Source organism: Cavia porcellus, unplaced genomic scaffold (genome assembly GCF_034190915.1).
Source record: "Cavia porcellus strain 051 isolate PalLab524CR breed Dunkin Hartley unplaced genomic scaffold, mCavPor4.1 scaffold_10, whole genome shotgun sequence".
Classification (NCBI taxonomy): Eukaryota; Metazoa; Chordata; class Mammalia; order Rodentia; family Caviidae; genus Cavia; species Cavia porcellus.
The window spans coordinates 59,682,829-59,704,731 of record NW_026947493.1 but is presented as its reverse complement, the minus strand read 5'-3'; the positions used below and the strand labels follow the sequence as shown (position 1 = coordinate 59,704,731).

General features: G+C 33.7%; 1 pseudogene; it reads right to left on the bottom strand.

Annotated features, from left to right (window-relative positions):
• Window positions 1-1,302: 1,302 nt before the first annotated feature.
• Window positions 1,303-20,845, bottom strand: LOC100720847 (solute carrier family 7 member 12-like; annotated as a pseudogene).
• Window positions 20,846-21,903: the final 1,058 nt, after the last annotated feature.

Genomic DNA, 21,903 nt, shown 5'->3' with positions numbered 1-21,903 from the left:
CCATCTCCCAAAAGTAGAGAACATTGGCCCACAAACTTTCCCCTCATGCTTTATGGCAGAATTAATCTTGAAATCATAGCTACAAGTATAGTATCTCAGGAAGAATGTGTATTTTATCCAAGAGGCCCCTACTCTCTTGGTCTGTCTCTTCATAGCTTCTGGATTTAATGTGATCCAGTTGTTATTAGAGATTTAAGCTTATGGTTTTTGAAAGGGACACAGACATTCAAACCAACTGATGATTTGATCTGTGTAGGTTATTTTTCCATCTGACTGCTCTTGTTTTATTGAAGAGCCTTGATTCTTGTATGTTGCTGCTTATTCCTGTTCACCATTGCTATTTTCTGCTCTTATTGAGGATGAAGTGTCTTCATTGATATAATTTCTATGGCTATTATACTTCATATTTCAGAATGTTGAATAATTAATCAACTTTTTATAGAGTGAGACTAAAATGAACAAATGGCATTGCTGTTGTACTACTAATACACATCTTCATGTAATAATCTTATTAACATTCCTATCCTTATGTTAATAAAGTTGCATTTTTAAAAATTTTCTAAAATCTGTGCTTTAGTAACATCTAGGTCCTTGCTCTGTAGATGGAAGGATTTTACTCTCCTGTTTTGCTGAATCAATCAGTATTGGTCCCAATATTGTTTCATCTTGTGATAATACACGCCTCTAATTTCCAGGAATTTTCAATTCCTGCATTAGCATCTCTTTTTGTACACTATGCTTACTGGCATAAAGTAACTGGAAAATTTTTATCTGTGATTATTTTAAGAAGGAGTGGTACTTTGGGCACACAGTTGTCATTTAATATCTTTCTTAAAGTTCCTGTCAGATTTTGCCTTTGCTCTAGTTATCTCATGTCAAGCCTTGCAAAATGGGCTGATTTAACTTTGTTTTCATTGTTCTCTTTTAGTTTTTCTAAGGCAGGATTTCACCCTTAAGTTTAGGTGAGCTAGAACTCACTTTCTAGCTCTTTAGGTCAGACTGGTCTTTAACTTGAGTGATCATTCTGCCTCAGCCTCTAGAGTGCGATGATTGTGGGCATTGGTCAATATGTCTGATATTTGTTTCCATTTATTTATTTATTGTTTCTTTGTTTGCTTTCTTTTTGATACAGTATTTAATCTGTAGCTCTGGCTGGCCTTGAACTCACTTTGTATACCAGGCTGGGTTGAATCCCAGAGCATTTCACAGGACTGCATAATATATTTTTTAGCAAGGCCCTGGGCCTCAGTTAAAGAGAGCATTCCAAGAGTACAAGCCTTCATCAGTGAAGATAACCTACCCATGGAAGCCACTTATCACTGTAGATATGACCTTTATTAACAAATATGTAAAGATGCATGTGTGACGCTGTTCTAAATAGTTTGGAAGCTTGCAATGATCTATTTGTCTAAGAAACTTAGATTTAACAATTTAGTCTCTGTTACATTCTTAATGTTTATTTACAATCATTTTTTTTCTGCCAAAATACAATTTTCATGATCTTCTGAAGGTGAAAGATTAAATAATAATTGTAAATAACAAGTGACTTTCTCAGAGAAAGCAGAAGTTTGATTAAGGTGAACATGAAGCCGGTAATACAGAAATGCACTTAAAACAAAGACAAGTTGATAAACATGCTCCATTTTGGGAGACTGAATGATTGGCGTAAAAATTAGGAAGAGTGAAAAAGCTAAAGATGCAAATATTACTGGCAGCCAAACCTGAAAGGAGAAAGAAAATGAAGATTAGTGATGATTTTTTTCTTTCACAAGTTTTTAAAACAATTTTGTAAGTGACAGATAAGAATGGGAGGTAAATGCACATATACGTTTAAATAGGTTTAAATGTATATTGTCAGTTTTAGGATATGGAAAATGAGATTAATGAGCAGTAAACATACACCACAATATATTAATAAATTATTTCTCTTTCCAATAGTTTGTGTCATTCACTTACTAAAATTAGTAAAAATTGTGCTTTTAATGAAAAGTGATGAAAAGGTACATTATTTCATGTCTTGTCATAAGTAAATAATTAATACCACTTGCTTTTTAGCGTCAGCAACACTCATGGTTTTGTATTTAGGAAACCTAGCTGCCATCTGTTTGTCATATGTCTTGTAAGGAATAAGCAAAAGCTTTTCCTAGAGTAACCACTTCATTTGATTCAGCAAATTCTGAATTGAATTAGAAAAATTGATTTGTGAAAATTTCATTTCTTCAAGAAATAATTACTCAAATTTTTCCTAGTTCATTTTGGCATGCTTGATGGGACAGATAGAAAAATGATTCCTTTAAGTAGTTTGCTATCCCTGTCCAGCTTTACAAACTTGGGCTTCTCGATCTGGTCTTCATTTGTACAATGGTGTCTTGGATAATGTGAATCTTTAAGTACTGGCTGGAAATGCATTGATTACATTTGAGTAGATCTGGATGAACAAAATGACATTTGGTGATGAACTTATTAACTGCACTTGTCCACATTTCTTACTCTATTATAATGCTAAGAAGTTCTTCTAGGGAAATCTTGATTGAGTTCTCTGAACTGCCCGGAAGAGACCCTGAACATAGCAGTTACACACTGCATATTGGCTTAAATGAATATCTAAAGCAAAAGTCATTTTCACAATACTCCTTCATAGATAAATACAAGGCTCATTTGGGGGAAAAAGAGAGTAGAAGATGAAACAGATTCATGTTTCTTCATATATTAGGAGGGTATTTCTCAGCTTAAGAATCTGCAAGATAACGGCTACTATACCAATTACCATGTCCCAAAAGAGACTGACAGAATGAGAATTTCCAAAGATGAACATAGGAATTTAAGTGAAAATAAGAACACTCAAGTATTCATTTTAGTGACTGGCATGATTTAGGGATTTGTTATTTGTTTATTTGGTAATGGCCTTTAGAACTCACTGAATATGCATGAGGCCTTCAGATCAGACCTTAGTTCTTTCCTTGCAAAGAATCATACAGTAAATAGTCAGAAGTTACAATAGTTTTTGTCAACTCTTTCATATGGCATAGTGATTAAATTTTGGAAGTTCACAATTTTATAATGACCATAATTTCTTATAAAACTAAATGTTTTCTTCTTAAAATCTTTTTGATAATTCCTGAAATTTAAGATAACAGTATCTATATTCTTTTTAAAACTTATACTTTTGCCACCAAGTATAAAATACAAACTTTTAAACCAAAAATTAATAGAAATAAATCCAGTAATAATTGTTTCCTAACAGAAAATCAAGAAATGCAGGTCGAAATCAGATGATCCAGAATTTGTCTGGCTATTGTTTAGCAGCATTCATAAAGCTTAAACACATTTTGTTTATAGATCTATAATGCTAAATTCAAGTTGAAATTTCAATTTTGATTTACCTTATAAGGTCTTGGTAGATCTGGATTCTGGTATCTTAATTTAAGTAAAGCAAGCATATTTAGCCCATGTAGAACCCAAGACATTAATGCCAGATATTTTATTAATTGAGTCAGATTTGATGGTATAACAGCAACAGAAGCTAAAATAATTAACTGTATCACAGCTGCAGCTGGTGAAAGATGCTCATTAAGCATAGAGTAGACCAGTGGCAATTGTCCTCCTTGGCTTGCTGCATAGAGAATCCTTGATCCTGAAAGTATTCCACAGGAACTGGTATCAATTATTGAAGCTGAAATTCCCAGTGAAATGACCCATTGCATGGAAGGGAGTACTCTGTCCATCCACGTGACAGCAACAGAATCTACACACAGAAAATAAAATGGAAAAAAATCATAGTCACTTTGGCAGTTTTACAAATATATATGACAATACTTTCTTCTTCCTGAATCTGTCTCTTGACAGGAGCTGAAGAGGGGAAGTGACCTTAAGTTCTTACATTGGTTGTGGCTTCTTTGTGTTTTCACTAATAAAATGGAAACTGTTAATTATGATTTTTTAGCTACTCTTTGAGAGGTATTGCAAGGTTCTGCAAGCACTCTTTATTGGAACCTGGTCTAACTTTCATATTAACAAGCTCAGCCTAAATTATCAGAGGACAAAGCCAAAACTAACTATGTCATCTGTTGTGTTGTAAAAATGCATGAGAAAGATTACCCTTTTAGAAACCTAATTTACCCAGATCTCCTACTGTATTATGAAATCTTATATGACACATGTGTTAAAGCAGAACGCCTTACAGGTAACTCTTGGGTAATCAGTTTGTGTGGAAGAGAATCATGAAAATTTCTTTAACTGAATGCCAGTGATTGGTAAAGTGCTTTTCATAGACTTGCGTATGTTCTGTGGCAGTCTGACATGTTTTTACACAAACTCTCATTCCTATGCCTTTGCTGTAGCCTAAATTTACATTATGCTCCCATTGCCCTCCTGATTTTCTGTCTGATTTCCTAAACATAAGACTTTGCCCTAATAAAATTCTTGCACGTGTAACCTTGTTGGGGTATTTGCATCTCAAAAGCTTGAAGTAACATTCTTTGGGGACCCAATAAAACATGGCAAGCTGTATGATAAACACTTTCCATTTAATGCAGGATTTAGCAGACTCACAGATGGCCCAGCATCCCAGCAACCCAGACTATGCTATCATATATTGTGAACCCATATATTTATGGTCTAAAATGTTTTCTTTAAGTCTGTATGTTTGTGGAATTTTGCTAAAAAGTAATGAATGATTGATATTGCCTATATTGATATATGCAGCTGACTTAGTTACAAATATTATAGGCAGTAAGAAAGGGCTAGATCTTTGAAGGAGTCAGTGTAGAAACCAGAGACTTTGTAGGTCTGGGGAAACAGATATCATCTACTATAGGCCAGGCCTCAAGACAAAAGAACAAACAAATGCACCCATATCTTAAGGACTGATATTCTAAATAGTTCTCTGTCACCCTGAAGAAGTCAGGAATCACCTTCTCAATCTGCTATGGGAAGAGTCACTGCTCCCTAAGAATGCCTGCTTTCTATGTGACTCACTTCCTTGTTTGCCCCAAATTAATCAATTTTTCCTGAACAATTAATTACTCTTATTGGTTAAACATAATTCTGTCACACCTTATGCCATCTACTTTGCAACTTCCCAGTTTACCCCACCTTGAACCTATCTCACTCTTGATTTTACTCTACAAAAGTCTCTATAAGAGACAATCAGCTCAGGACCTCTTCCGTCGGTCTCACACAAAAGTTTTCTTTCTCTTAACAAATATTTCTGTTCTTAATCTCCATTGTTCCTAAAATTCATTCTTCAATTTTAGAGAATGCAAACTCATACTGGACATATTGTAGTTTAGGAGTTTCATTCCCCTATATCAATACCATCACCTGAAGTCTTGTCCAGTAAAAGTAACAAAGGATGGATTTTTCCATAAGAATGGACATTGTGTCCTATCTAAATCAAATGACAGGTTAAAAATGTGAGATATTGTATTGTTTATGTATCAACATGCTGCAAAATGGTTCAGAAAAAGTGTGCATTAGTTATAGTTCAAGTGGAGATAATTGTGTGATGTAATTGTTTTCTTATTACTTATGAGATCATTGTATTATTCAATGAGCATTAGATGAATTAGTAGTTTATTTCATGGAAGTTTCCATACCAACTGCTTAACTATATGTATGTGTTTACAATATTAAGGGCTATCATTATTCCTTCTTGAGGTAGTCTATTTTCTCAAGTTGAAAGAATTCATAAAGGAGTTAGCACTTGCTATGCGATCATTGGTATTATACTCTAGATTTATTGATTGTCTTTCATTTCATGGGTTTACAATGTGTTTCTGAGACTAGTGTTGATATCGGATGAGGTACTTGGGCTCTACAGATACTGACCTTGGAATCAATCTTACTGTCACCATGAGGTAGCAAATTATGTCTGGTTGCAGACATCTTGGGATCTTGTGGGAGGCACAGTGAGCAGAGTGCTATGGATCAGTACAGAAAGTTAGTTCTGGAGTAAGCCTTGGCTCAGAACCTGTTCTGGTCAGCTAAGAGGTGGCCATTTGGCCTGAAGGAAGGAAGTGCCTGTACTGACATTAGAGTGGTTGCAATTCTGAGATAGTGAGATTAGGAAGATAGGCAAGCAAAACAGAAAGCAGTGTTCAAGCAGAGAAGCAGTCTAATTAACTTTTTCTAGTCTAAACTATCTGTAGACACTGAAATTGAGAGTATCAGAACCTGCCTAATTGAAGAGGTTGTTGCAGTAAATCAGTCATGAACAAGGATCTGGACCAATTATGGAGTGAGAAATAATGACGATCACGTATTTAAAATTCAGTGAGGTAGAATTTTATTAAACTTGCAGACTGAATTCTGGAGGAAGTGTAAGCCAAATTATTATATTTTTCCCTCATTTTACTAATTACAATCATTTCCTTTAATGGATTTCTGAATTTCCGTGAGAATAACAGTTGTAAATATGCAATGGTAACAACTGTTTTGTTTTTTTTAACTTATACTTATTTATAATCACAATTTTTTTCTTTTACCATCAAGCCACCTTTCAACTTTTTGAGTTGTGAAAATATTACATGTATGTTCACATTCTTCTGTGTTTTTACTTGTCGATAATTATTTGTGGTTCTTTTTAGCTTGTGTTTTATTGGTATTTTGTTTGCAATTTATATGTCATACTTAAAAATTAATTGTTCATAATGCATGAGTTTTGTAGATAAGTGCACTTGTTTTTCTGCAGAAGTAAATATGTTTAAAACTTTAAACTTGGGTAGAATTTTTTCTAAAGTTTTATTTCTACTTTATTGTTATAAAGTATCCTGAACATTGAATTTTCATTCATTCATATCTATGTATATATGTCATGATTCTGTCTCTAAACAAACTTCTGGTGTGACAAATCTTCAGTAGTATGTCTGTGTAGTATTATTGAATTCCTGAGATGAGGTCTCAGTGATGCTTTGATCTGGTCTTTCTGCAGTGCACATTCAGCACAGTGATTGAGAATGTGCTTTCAAAATAGGAATTTTGTCTTGATTCTGTACTTTGTCCATTAGTATGCAACATCAACTAACATTCTTTGTGCAATTTTTTGAGCATCAGGCATTATAAATTGCAGCATACATTCACAAACCAATACTACCAATTACCTGAAGTGGAAACAATTTTTATAATGATAAGAGATCAACTGACGTTGGATTTTGAATCTTAAATCTATCTGTAGAAGGATGACAGTGACTGCATTATTTAATAACCTGAATTTCAGATTCACCATCTGAGAAATGAAGATGGTATTTCCTATTTTCAACAGATACAGTGAGAATAGAAATTTGTGTGTATAATTGTTTCTGGGTGCCTTTCTTATTTGTTTTCCTCATTATTTTCTTAATGTAACAGCCCCTTAATCTATCTCATTTTTTTTGCTCTATTCTCCTACTCTCTATTTAGTACTTGCTATTTAGAGTCTGCTACTCTCAGAACCTAATATTTTTCAAGTGCTTAACTTTTGGACATGACTTAAACATCATTGTTTCTTGGATTCTTGATAAAGTCACAAACATGAACAACATATAAATATATGACTAGGTGCTCATCAAACTAATCTAGTGTATAGTGGAGTAGCTGTTTAATTTAAACAGTTAAATGTGACTGTTCTGCACTTGTTCGCACACAATCATACCTGAAGAGATGATTTCCTTTGGTGTCAAAACTGTCAGGAAGGATACATTAGTCAACAAGTACATCACAGTCACGATGGACAGGGAAAATATTAAAGATCTGGGAAGTGCCAGAAAGATCTGGCAGGGTTTTTCACCTCTCCTAAGGAACAGAAAAAAATGAGTCAGAGCAGGATATATTGTTTACATTTTAAGAGTTCCTTCAACTATAAAGTAGAACAGTATGTTATTCCAGTGTCATTGTTCTGTCATGTTTCTGTGCTGATCCTGCTTGGATCCAGGACACATTTTCTTTTCGTGCTTGTAAATATAATTTGTAAAAATAAATTATGCAAAATTTTAAAAGTCTCACTAGTCATGTTTGGGAGACACATTTGATTCTTCTATTGATGAATGGGTAGAACATAGATCTTCTGGGGCAATGGCTTTAGTGTCACTAAACTTTCCTTTTAATATTTTCAGATGAGCTATGCAATGAATGCACTGATAATTTTGAGACCCTGTGTAAATATTCATAGCTAAAAATCATGGAGGTAATGTGTAACAGTACTTCAGCATCATCTTTGCCCTTTTAACATAAATATTAATACATAAATTTTCTATTTTCTTTACTCTTGGTCAGGCTTGTGACCCATCACAGGCATGCTTAAGCGTGACAGTTCCTACTAGGCCTTGGTACCCACGAATCCAAATGTGCACACCTAGTAATTTAGGTTTGAACGTAAAATACATGTAGTGTGTGTTATGATAGCCACTTCATATAATGCAGCAATCCCACAGGATCCTGCACCCATCTCATGTTTTTTCTACTCTCAGGCTTGATCTATCATGAAATGTTATAGCTTCCTAATTTGATGTTGTTAGAAGCAGTATGTTAGAAAACTGAAATGAGATATTTATGGGGCTGGGGATTTAGCTCAGCGGCATAAACGCCTGCCTTGCAAGCGCACAGTCGTGAGTTTGATCCCCGGTACCAAAAAAAAAAAAAAAAAAAAAAAAAAAAAAGAAAATTCAAATGAAATATTTATGAATTAGTAGCATCTCAATGCTTTTCTCTTGCCTATCCTGAGAAGTAGCTTTCATAATATCTCCATAGGAAGAATATTTGTAAGCGTTCATCTCTGAAAGAGAACATGCTATCAACTGAGACAGCTTTACTTTTTGTGTTTCTTTAGTACATGTTTGACAACCACAAGAAGTATATTAAAGTACGAGATTTGTGCATCTGCATATCATATTCCAGTCCCCTTATTTTTCCCTCCCCCTCAACACTAGTTTTACATCACCAGATTCATTTGTTTAACTTACACAAAGTTTATCAACTAATTACATATTGATAGCCAGAACAAAATGTCAAACAATATGTAAAATAATTTAAATATATCTATATATCAGTTTAGATATTTTGTGCATGTTGGATAGCAATTTCTTCTTTTAAAATCACCTTTTTTCTTACTACGTGATTTTATATTTCTGTTCCTGAGTCATTGCACTCAGTAATATTATGATCTTAAGTGCCTCCATTTCCCTAGAAATGACTCGTGTTTTTTTTTTTTTTTATGGTAGAGTACTATGTTTTGTATGAATGCCACATTTTGTTTATCCATTTGTCTACTGATAAACTGATAGGATGTTATTAATTGAATGGTTTAAACAGGGGACATGCACATATTGCTGGTCTATGGTGCCTTTACCTGTTTTGGAAAGACACCGAAAAGTAAAAAGCTGATTCAAATAGACTTTTTACTTGCAAATATTTGAGGAATCTCCATGTGAGTATTCATAGTGGTTGAATCAATTTACAGTTCCCCCTACAATGAGGAAGTGTTTTTGCTCCTCAAGTGTCACCAGCACTTGTTATTGGTTGACTGATGGATAATAACCACTCTAATTAGTAAGATAGAGTCTGTGTTGCTTTAATTTGCATTATTTAAATGACCAGTGCTGTTGAACAATTTTCATGTGTTTTTTGGTCATTTGCAGTTCTTCAGCTGAGAATTGTCTGTTAATTTGAGATGTCCATTTTTGGATTGGTCTTTAAATTTCCTGTCTCTTAATTTTCTGAATTCTTCATATACTCTAGATGTTTGTACTTCATCTGAAGAGCAGTTGGAAATTTCATTCCCATGTTGTATGTTGTGTCTTCCCTCTGGTAATGGTTTTCTCTTTTGTGTGAAAGTTTTCAAATTTGATGTGATCTCATTTGCTGATTCTTGGCATTATTTCTTGGGCAATCAGGGTTTTTGTTGGAGTCTATTTACACTTACGTCTTCATGCATTTTGCCTTATTTGTCTGGCAAAGATTAAATATTTCTGTTCTAATATTCACACTTTTAATCTATTTTGGGTTTAGTTTATTTCATGGTAAGAAATATGCATCTAGGTTCAACCTTCAGCTTGTGGAGACCAGTTTTCCCAGAACGATTTGTTAAAAATGCTATCTTTCCTCAAGCAAATGAATTTTGCATATATACTTGTCATCCTTTGTGTGTCATATTACTTCCTGTTGCTCACACTGTTCTATTATGGCCACCACCACAAAATTGCTCCACTAGTCTCCTAGTTAGGAGGTAAACTCTTATTTTCTCATCCAGTATTGCTTTTATTTCTGGATTTTCCATGAAGTCCTTTTCCATAGTTTTCTTAGATAGGACATATTTTTATTTGACAATGTGCTACCTGCATCAAGTCATACAGGGATTAACTTGTGTTTAGGAAGCTCAAGGACAGAATGCAAAACTTCTTGGCAATATTTACATATTTAAGAAGAGTACAGATGTTCACATCTTGCCTACTAAGGAAATTTACATTTGAATTCCAATTTGAGTTAATATTTTTATTATATTCTTATGTATTGTGACAGTTCTTAAATTGCAATATGGAATTAATTTTCATTCAAAAATCCTTGTGGTCATGATCTTGACATAGAATAAACACAGCAAATAGGGCCTAGGAGATTTAAAAATTGTCAGTATGAAGATATGTTTTTTATAGAAAAGGTTTTGTATGGTAAAAACTTGTTCTACTAAGGGAAGAAAAGGAAAGATGAGGAATATACTAGAAGACATGAATAAGTTGGAAAAGTTTGTGGTGTTTGAGACACAGAAAATTTGTATACATGTTAGTCCTAAATTTTTGTTATTGCTGGTCTTGTCAGGCCTAAGACATTTTCCTTCTAAAGCTCCTTTTTATCCAATTCAGATAAAGTTGATAGGATACACACACTTATTCATCAATAAATACCTATGAATGACCTCATAAGCTACCAAAAACCAGACCAGCATTCTAGTTTCAAAGGACAATAGTAATGTTGATTGAGCAGTGATGTCCTCAAAGAGATTTTGAAAAGGACAAGAAGGGACTATGAGGAGGGAATGAAGTATAAATACCATGATAGAAACTTTTGTGTCAGTTCTCTTAACAGGTTTATAGGGTTAGGAGGTCATAAAGAATACATGATTTGTGTAAGTACCATATCTGACGGTAAAGGACTCTGTTGGAATCATAAACTTGACCAGACTTAATATGAATTAGTTTAATTTCCATCATTCATATTATGCTAGTTTTACTGGATGCAGAAGAATGTAAGTGGTCATGGAGCTTTTCATTGAGACTGCAGCGAAAAATCATTGTGCCCCTGAGAAGGTGTGTGTGAAAGCTGTGGGAGTGAAGATAAACATGTAATGGAGACTTGAAGAGGTCATGCATATGTAGGATTTGATATTTACACTAGTGTGCTTAGTCTTGCTTTCTATCCACTCCCACTCTTGTGCTTTTCATTTTTATAGAGAGTCACAGTTAAATTTTTGCCAAGAAATTTGGAATTGGACTTTTTACCTATTTGGGGATCAGTGAGACTTTTGGGAAGGGTTTATTGTGTTTCAGTTTGTACACAAGATAGCTGTATTATTTTAGCAGAATTATGACCTTCATTTAACTAAGAGATTAAGATAGTGAATGTGGCCAATAGCTGGAGGTCTGGTTTAGGAAAATGGAGTGAAAAAATATTTAAAATGTATTATGTGTATTTACCTGATGTTTAAGGTGAATGTAATCATTATTTAGTGAAAGCATGCACCAACATTAAAAATAAATAAAAAAATAAAGTAATAAAACAGTGTCTTAATGGGGTATATTTGATATTAAGCTATCATAAGGTGGGATATGTCAACTTGGTTTGCTTGAGGCCTGCAAAAAGCATACATACAGCACACTTCTGAGGGTGTCTGGGTGTGGCCTGGAGGCCTGAAGCTGGAGTCTGTTTCTGACTTCTGGCCTCCTTCTCTTCAGCACTGCTCCCTGGCTCTGCACTGCGGTGGCTCCACCCTTAGAAGCTTTGTTCTGCCATGATATTTGCATTTTAGTGCCACTCCCTCATAAACTGAGCCTCTGAAATCTGAGCTCTATTAAATTTCCTCCTTTAAATAGTAGTTGTTGGGTATCTTCCCAGAAAAAATAACCCAACAGAATGTGCAATTTATCTCAATAGGCACTTCTCAATAGAAGGATTAAAAATGGCCAATAAGTGTATAAAATTCTTGATAGCTTTAACTTTTGCAAACCAAAATTTTCAAATCAAAATTGCAAATTAAATTACCTTAAGATTCTATCTCATCCTAGTCAGTGTGTTTATCATAAAGAATTGAAAGGAACAAGCAGTGGAGAGGATTTTGTAAGTAGGAGCCCTACTGTACTGTTGGTTGGAATGTAAACTATTACAAACACTATGTAAATAAATACGGAGATTCCTCAGGTAAGTTACAATAAAATCATCATTTATCACCTTTACTCATCCTGTATATATTGACAAAACTTAAGAGCAGCATATTACATTACTATGTGCTTACCAAAATTTATAAAAACCTCATATCATAGCTATGTTTTTGAAATAGTATGTATGCCTGTCAACAGATGAATGGATAAAAATAATCCATATATATGCATGTATATATATGATTGAATAATTCATTGAGAAAGAAAAATGAGTTCAAGACAATTAGAAGCAGCCATCATCATAAACAAAATAATCCAGACTCACAAGTTCAAATATTACATATTCTCTCTTAAATGAGAAATATAAACAAATAAGTAAATAAATGAATGAAAGAAGACATGACAGGAAACTAGAAGGTGGACTTTTGGTAATGAGGAGAGAAACAATGATATGAAACAGGAAGTATGAGATTGAAAAGGAATAAATGGTAAATGTATGTTATAACACATTCCCAAAATCTTACTCTTTTGTATTACTAATATTCATTGGTTAAAATGGTACTTACTTCTCTGGAAATTACATTGCTATTTATGATAAAGGTTAAGGTCAATATTAAAGTTGAATATTATACAAATAATTTAATAGCTGATTTCCAAAAAATTGAGAATTTGGTTATGAAAAATATTTGCAGGAGGGGATTTTTCCCCTTAAGTCCCGTCCCACTAAATGATTTTTGAAAAGAATAAAATGGAAATATTGCTTTACAAACAGGGAGGAGAAGATTGGGTGAAAGGAGGGGAAGTAATTGGGAAAAGGAGAAATCGAAATATATACACAGGTAGAAATACTCTATGATGAATGTGATCATTATATATATATAAATATATATAGAATGTTATATATGTATAATATATATAATGTATCAATAATGTTAATTATAAAAAAGAATTTCTATGTATGTGGCATGCGTGTGATGCCAGCTTAACTGTAGTTCACTTGAGTCAGAGATCAATTTTAGTGAATCTTTCAAAGAATCAACCCAATGATTCATTGATGCCTTGTACAATTTTTAGTCTTAATTGCATTACACTCTTCTCTAATGATTTTAATTACTTCCCCAAATAAGCTATGGGTTTGAATTGTTCTTTCCAAGAGGTTTGAGAGTCAACCTCAGGTTGTTTATTTGAGCTCACTGTGTTTTTCTGATGTGAGAGTTCACCAGCATAAATTTCCATCTTAGGACTATTTTCTGTTTGTCACATAATTTCTGATAAGATCTGGTTTCAGCAATGTCGCCTAATTTTAGATAATGTTTACTCTCTTTAATTTCATATGCGATCTACTGTTTCCTAGGGAGGGTGTAATTTAATTCACACGTGTTTTTTTTATTGTTGTGGTTTCTTTTGCCATTGATTCCCATTTCCATTGCACTGCAGTCAGATAATATGCATAGGAGAATTTCAATTCCTTTTCACTTTCTTGAGCACGTTTTATGGTCCATTTTGGAGAGCATCCAGTGTACAGCTAAGAGGAATGGGTATTCTGATGTTTATGTAGACATCTACTAAGTCCATTTGTGCACAGATTTGGCTTACTTTTGAAAGTTCTTTGTTGATTTTCTGTCTAAGTGATCTGTTCATTTGTGACAGCTGTTTACTGAGTTTCCCATTACAATTGCATTAGTGATTTTTTATGTCTGTTAATATAGGTTTATATGAGTACACATCTATTTATGATTGATATTTCTTATTGTTGGAATTATCTCTTATTAAGTATATAAGCAAACTTCTTTGTCTCTTTTGACCAGTATTGGCTTTAAATTCACACTGTCTGCAAATTGAATAAATTGAATAGCTACACCTGCTCTAATCTAGGTTCCTGTTACATGGAGTATAGTTTTCCAACCTTTGACTTTCAACCTATGAATTTCTCTTTGAGTTAAATGTATCTCTTTATGCAGGATATTGATGGATCTTGCTTTTTGCTCCCTTTTGCCAGTCTGTTTCTTTTGATTGGTGAATTGAGAACATTTACATTGATAGTTATAACTGCTATGCTTAGGGTTATCCTTCTGCTATTATTTTCCTGTTGTTGGTACCCTGTCTTTCTCTTCTGTTGAACTGCTTGTCTTACTTGGTTCCTTCTATCTATTGCTGTTCTTGTGTCTTCATTAATCTCTTTCTAAAATATCCTTCACAGCATTTTGCTGAAGTGGCTTGATGATCATGAATGTTTTCATTTGTTCTGTGTTAAGGAAGTTTTTTATTTTTCCATTCTTTTTGAAAGACAGTTTGGCAGGATACACCAATACAGGTTAGAAGTTCTTTTCTTTTAAGTCTTGAAATACTTCACTCCAAGCTCTTCTTGACTTGAAAGTTTGGGTTGAGAAGCTTTCTGTGACCCTGATATGTTTTCCTTTATAGATGGCTTATTTCTTTTCTCTATCTGCATTTAATGTTCTGCTTTTGTGTAAATTTCTGGATCTTCATTACTGTATGTATTGCCTATATATTGGTCATGCCTATTTGGATTTTATGTATCTCAATAATGATTTACATAATTACCTTGCAAAACATTAAAATCTCTTGCCTGTTGGAGATTCTTTACCCCTTTTCTTCCATTTTTTCTTGTTATATATTTACTCCATATGTATACATATACATATTCCTTAGAAAATAAAATGAATGATAATATTTTTTAAATTTCTTTTTTAACTTTTTTAACTTATTGATTTTTATTTCTCTTTTGCTATGGTATACAGTTTATAGTAGCAGGTATTTTTGTTTATCATTTTTTGATTCTTATATATTCAATTTCTAAAATAATATTTTGTATTTCACATGCATCAAACATATAGAATATATGAATGAATAACTGTTCTAATAATGAGTTTGTTTGTGACTATTAAAATATAGTCATTATTGAAATGCTGTACTCACTTGGTTTGGAACAGATAACTTACACTTGACCAAAATGTTAGCTTCGTGCAATAAATTAAATTCTCAGTGGTTTCAAGACTTGAACTTTAAAGTATATAACTATAAAACTTTTAAAATTGGCATGTCTTCAAAGCAATAGAAAGCACTTCTTAAAAAAGATATAAAAATCAATAATTTAAAGAACTTATAAAAATTAAATTTGATTGGAAGTAGCATATGTCTCTATAAGAAAAATGACAAAAAATGTAATATCCAAAATACAATCATCCAACACAAATAGATACAGACATAATATATGAATAGTATATAATTGCAAAAGAACTAAATCCTGAGTCTATAGTGTTACCAGAAATAAGTAAGAGAATAACACAGTCAGCAGTTTACAGATGGTGACATGAAAGAGCCAGAAGGTAAAGAGCACATGCACAACCTCTCTACTCTGCAAGTAAATACAAATTAAAGTCATAGTCAGGAGAAGCACACGCTATGAATATGTTATTCAGGTTACTTTGATGGAGAAGTTTTAATTTGCACAAAGTATTGCCTAGATGATGAGTAGTGGAAAATTTTAACTCATGGAAGTTACTGGTGAAAGAAATTTTATGATATATTGCTAATATGAAGGTACTTGCTTCTGAAATTTAGCTATTATATATTATAAAAATGGGTGCACATATACACATCAATGAATAAATGAAGATGTGATATTTTTAACACAATAGAGTACTACTCAGCTATTAATGAGTATAAACTTTGTAATTTTGAGGTAAATGGATTCAGCCTGACACCATACTCATGAGTGAAATAAGGGCCAGGGATTTAACATGCAACTTAAGTGTTTGCCTGATAAGCATGAGGTCATGAGTACAGTCCCTGGTACAAAAAAATAGTGAAATAAATGAGATTAACATTCACCTCATGGCACTGAGGAAAGATGAGGGAGAAGGAAGAGATAAAGACCCTAAGTACTACTGAGGGCATGCCCTCAGCAGCCAAACATGTTCTCCAATACACCACACCATGTTAAGTTACCCCAACCAATAGTGCCATCGTATGGTGTAACAGGTTTCATTGGCAACTTGACTTAGCATACTATTGTCTCCCTTGTGTCAGAAACTGAAAGAGTACATAAAGTCTAAAATGCACAATAGATATTGTGAAATGGGAAAAATTATTCAAAAGAAAAATGATATGGGATGGTAGAAAGTGGAAAAGATGTAAGGGAAAAAGAAAAACTACGTGTTAGTTACAATACACTATTAATGTCTCTTCATTGAAAATGAAGGTTTGTATGAATATCAATTTGAGAAATATTAATGTCCATATTTGTACACTTAATAACTACTTTAAAGATAGCAATATATAATTTATTAACTCTTTATTTTCTAATATTATTTTATTATGAAATTTTGTTTTACAATTTTTCAACAAAATAAGAAATATGACCAGTAAATATAGGCGACACAATAAAAATATTGAAGGTTTTTGCATCAATAACATAATTACCATTTTAAATAATACACAGATAAATACAGGAGACTTATTTATAATACTGAATTATTCTTTCCTTAAAATATGACCAACCAAAAGCAGAAAAAAAAAAAAAACTTCTACAGATTTTTTCAAAGAGAATCAGAACTCTTGGTAATGAAAGGACCACTGAGAAAATAGTCAAAATAAATTGAATGATATGGAAAATATCTGAATGTGTTTTTGGAAAGAAGAACTTGAACTGAAAAATATTCTGCATGGCAAAGAATATAATCACAAAAGGGAATAGACAATGTAGTGAATGGGAAAATATATTTCCAACTGTTGCAATCTATGAACATCTGTTACTAAACTTTGCACTACAGTAAGAAACATATCACATAATCATCTTATAAAAAGGAAAGTATTTTTTCTCATGTTTTTAAATTTAATTCATGACTATTCACCCTGCTGCCTGGGTCCAGCAGCTGGTGTGGTGTGTCAATGCAGATGAGCAGTGGATTCTGTCCATTCACCTCATGGCACTGAGGAAAGACGAGGGAGGAGGAAGAGATAAAGACCCTAAGTACTACTGAGGGCATGCCCTCAGCAGCCGAACAGGTTCTCCAATACACCACACCATGTTAAGTTACCATCCCCAACCAATAGTGCCATCGTATGGTGTAACAGGTTTCATTGGCAACTTGACTTAGGAGGTTTCTAGGGATTTGGAAAGAATACTTTGTGTTTGTTTGGATTAGTCATGGAAGCATGATGTCCGGTAGGCTCTGTGTTCCCTGAGCCCTTTCTCTCTGGTGCTGTTTCCATGAACTGGTTCCCAGCTGCCATAAACTGAGCAGCTTGTTCCTCCTTGCTCTTCTGCCATGGTGTTCCTGCCTTGAACCTGGAAGTCCATGGACTGAAAGCAATGAAGCAGTGAGTCAGATTAAACCTCCTGTGCTAAACTGTGGGCCGCTGATATTTTATTTCAGTAATGGGAAAGTTGACCAATGCAATTAGGGAGCAAGACTTTAGCATTTAGATCTTTGTAGAATATTTAATTTCCAATTATTGCACTCAGTATTTACACACATCCAGTACATCTCTTTTTGACACCTAAAACAATTATCCAAACTAACTGTTAATGACAATGCTAAGAATTTATTTTAGTAGCTGAACAAAAGCTGTCTATACTGGGAAATTCATATTGGTTTAAAATTATCAGCACAATTTGTAAGAGCCAAATCATGGAAACAACCCAAATGCCCATCAGCTGAGGAATGGGTAAAAAAGATACAGTATTTTTTTATACAATGGAGTACCAGTCAACTATAAAGAAGTATTGTGTCAAGGTTTTTATAGGTAAATGAATGAGACTTAAGACCATACTCATAAGAGAAATAATTCAGACTCATGTGTGTGAATCAGACTCATGTGTGTGAATCAGACTCATATTGCTCCTTAGTGTAAGAAACTTTAAAAGTAAATAAGATCCCAAATCTACAATAGATGTTATAAAAGGGGAGAAACTACTCAAAAGGGAAAAATAACAATAGGAGAAAGCAGAAAAGTCAGGGAAAAGGAAAAAGATATAAATTTGTTTATATGTACATAAAATAACTAAGATGTATATACATCTAATTCAGTTCTTGGAAAAGCACAGTTAATACATATATGATTATATCAATTTGCATGTTTATCTGGTAATGTAAGAAACTATTTTAAAGATAATAATATGCAATATTACAACCACTGTCAATTTCCTACAATTTTGCTTTGAAAGCCTATATTGTTATTGTTTTGGATTTTTTGTTGTTCTTGTAGTTTTTGTTTGTAGGTCTTTTGTTTATCATTTTCTTTTCTGTGTTTTTCCTCTTTAATTTAAAAAAATTAAAAATTAAATTAGTTATTATCACTAAAAAGTATCAATTTAAAAACTCATTTGAAGAAATTAAAACATTAAAATATTTTTAAAAATCAAACCAGTTCTATACTTTTCATAGTATGAAAGAGTAAACAAAAGATCTCATTAATCTGACCATCTTTCAAGGAATAATGATTTGAAGGTTTAATAAAATGCTACAGAAATTTCAAGCATAAAATTTATGTGAGTGCTATACCTAAGAGAGAAAGCTTGTTTTTCAGTACAAGGTTTCCAAGACATTGTTTGACAATTTGCCATGACCCACATGGCTTTTGAAGTTCTTGAGGTGAAGGATCCCAAGAGTAAGAGGAAAATGAAGAACAGACAAATTTGAGGTAGAATAGAGCCCTTACTCTAGTAATAGAAGGAAAGGAATTTCCCCTTCCCTGTTACACCATTTATTTATGCACTTTGACAACTTAATGTCATATGTCACTCCACTGTCCTAGCAACACACTGCTCTGATTGTCTAGGGGCTAGGTGTTCTGTGAGCTAAAACAGCTTCTTCACGTGGCTTGTCCTGAGGTATACTTTGTTCTTGGGAGAGTCATGCTCCAGCCCTGCACATGTAGTGGATTTCCAGCTTCAACAGTTCCCAACATTAATACAATATTTAATCTGCTCTAATGAGTTATATTACTATAGAGATTTTGAGTGTGTTTGAGTGTGAATAAGTTGTTTTCTACTCCATGTTTATTTATTCAAACATGTAGGATGTACCACTATTTCCAAACTACATTTTGATAATTTAGTTGAAACCGTATTATTAGCGTGGAGAACAGAGATAGAAGAGTCTCTTAATACAGCATGATGTTCACTATACCAGTCTCAGAAGCAATATCAATACATAATACGTGAAATGATGCAGGTAAAAGAATTTGCTAGATAACTAAATATTAACTTAGGCATGAGTCTTAGGACATAGTGTGAAATCAAAATTATGAAATAGCATTTTACTACTGCAGGGAATATATACGTGACATGCAAAGCACAATACCAAAAAAGAAGACCCACAGCACTGAGTGGAGTAAGAACTGCTTAAGGAAGTAGATTTTGTGGTAATAATAAAAAATGTACAGCAGGGTTAAAGCATCTTATAATGAAAATGACACTTAAAGTGCCTCAGAATGATAGAATAAAATGTAATAACTTGCAGGAAGTCCAACCATCCTTATTGTCTTATCAACCTATTGAAAAGTCTATGCAGGGGTATAAACTGAAGAACACTGAATTCTCCATAGTTTGTGACAGTTTGTATATGGAGATTTAATGATGGTCACGTAGTAAGGAAAAGATTAAACTGCACTTTAGAAAGCAAGAGTACCAGATTCAACCATCCTCATTTCTTCTGGAAGAAGTTTTATGCATGCTGCCCAGTGTATTAAGAAATGGATTTACCTGCTATGTTTGTCAGGAGTGTGCATCCTATGTATGGGTAGAATCCTTGGAGAATGGCTTGTGCAATTTGTGAGGCATCAGGAAGTTCAGCATCCAAAGCGTTCTCAAACCTGGACAAGTTCTCCTTTTTCCCAGTCACTAACAGGATGATCCCGGTTAGGGAAATGAAACAGAGAATAGACATCTTCATCAAAGAACTGACAGTTTGAAACCAGGACACTGTTTTCACCCCTTGAGTATTCAGAAGTCCTAATGACCACAAAATGGCCAAAGCTAGGCATTTCTTTGGTAGCTCTGGAGGTGAACACCCAGCATAGAAAGGATGAGTTAGATAGCTAGCTACCAGCAAGCTTTGGGCACTCAGTCCTGTTAAATGAGCAAAAAGTTTGATCCAAACATAAAGGAAAGCAACATAGGATCCAAATGATCTTTTGAGGAGAAAATAAGTTGCTCCACTTCTGGGGAAGGTGTTCCCCACCTCCATGGCACAGAGACCATTGATCATACTGAGTATGGCACAAAGTACCCATATACTCAAGGAGAGAGGAATGTTCAGCAAGCAGTAACTCAGTACTCCCTTAGGAGATATAAATATTCCTGCCCCTACTGTGGCACTTAATAAGAAGACATTTCCATGGAAGAATCCTATTGCTCTTGAGAATTGCATGCTTTGTCCTTTTTCTTTTTTTCCAGGCCTAAAAAATGAACACAAGGATTAAAAGGCATTTCTTTTATAGTTTCTCTTGATTTAGTAAGACTACCCCAGAAAGGATATTTTACGAAAACTAACATGTTTCATTCTCACATAAGTTTTTATTATTTAACATAGGTTAGTTTTAAAAATGATTGACTTGTATTTTTTCTAAGATTTTGTTTTTTTTCCCTAGAAGCAGAATTCAGGTATTTTACATGTTACTTATTGTTGTTTTAAAATCACATATGCCACTGAACAAGTTAGTTACTGCTAATTAGGAAGGTAAGATTGCAGGAGATTTTGGAGGGTGAAGTCTTCTTCAGAGTCAAAACAGTGTAACTGGACTAAGTCCATCTACTTGACCCTCCAGAGCCAGTATTCATGAGAGCATGGTTTTGGAAAGCAAATCGTATTTATTAAAGAGCCAGATCTTGAAGAAGATAAATAATCTTTTGTATTTGAAATAATAGACCTTATATGGTACAAAAATATGTGATAGGACTTGTACAGGGAAGAGAAATATTTATGTAGGGCAGTGGGCGGGAGGGCCTCATACTGACAGGTTCTCTTCATCCCGGGAGGTTCCCGCCCCTTTCTCCTGGCAACCATCTTGGCAACACAGGGTTCAAATGTGACTTCCAGGAATTTGTCTCTGTTCCTCTTAGATAAACATTACTTTTCTTCAAGTTAAATATCAGAGGAATTTACATTCTTTGGCTTAGCTGTCACAGACATTTAAAGAGTAAGGAAGGTTGTTAGAAATTCTGATGTTAACTGAAAGTCACCAGGTGTTCTTGTTTCTGTGAATCTAAGGTTTTTAAAAGTGTGGCCATCATAATTCCTTAAATATAGTTTCCTTATAATTTGGAATACTCGGTTCTGCCAGGAGAAGTTACCAAGGGAATGCCCAACACTGTAGCACTATTGTTGTTTCAGTGTGAAATATTCTTCTGTGGATTTGTACTAAGAGCCCTAGTTGCAGTTTACAAGGCAAAATGTCTTCTTTGGTTTGGAGTAGACAACAGTTTTGCTTTTACATTGTCACTCAATACATATGATTTATAGGATACAGTTTTTTTAGGTCTACCTTTCTGCAGATTTCAAAGTTTGATATTTGTTTTATTTTGTTGAATTTC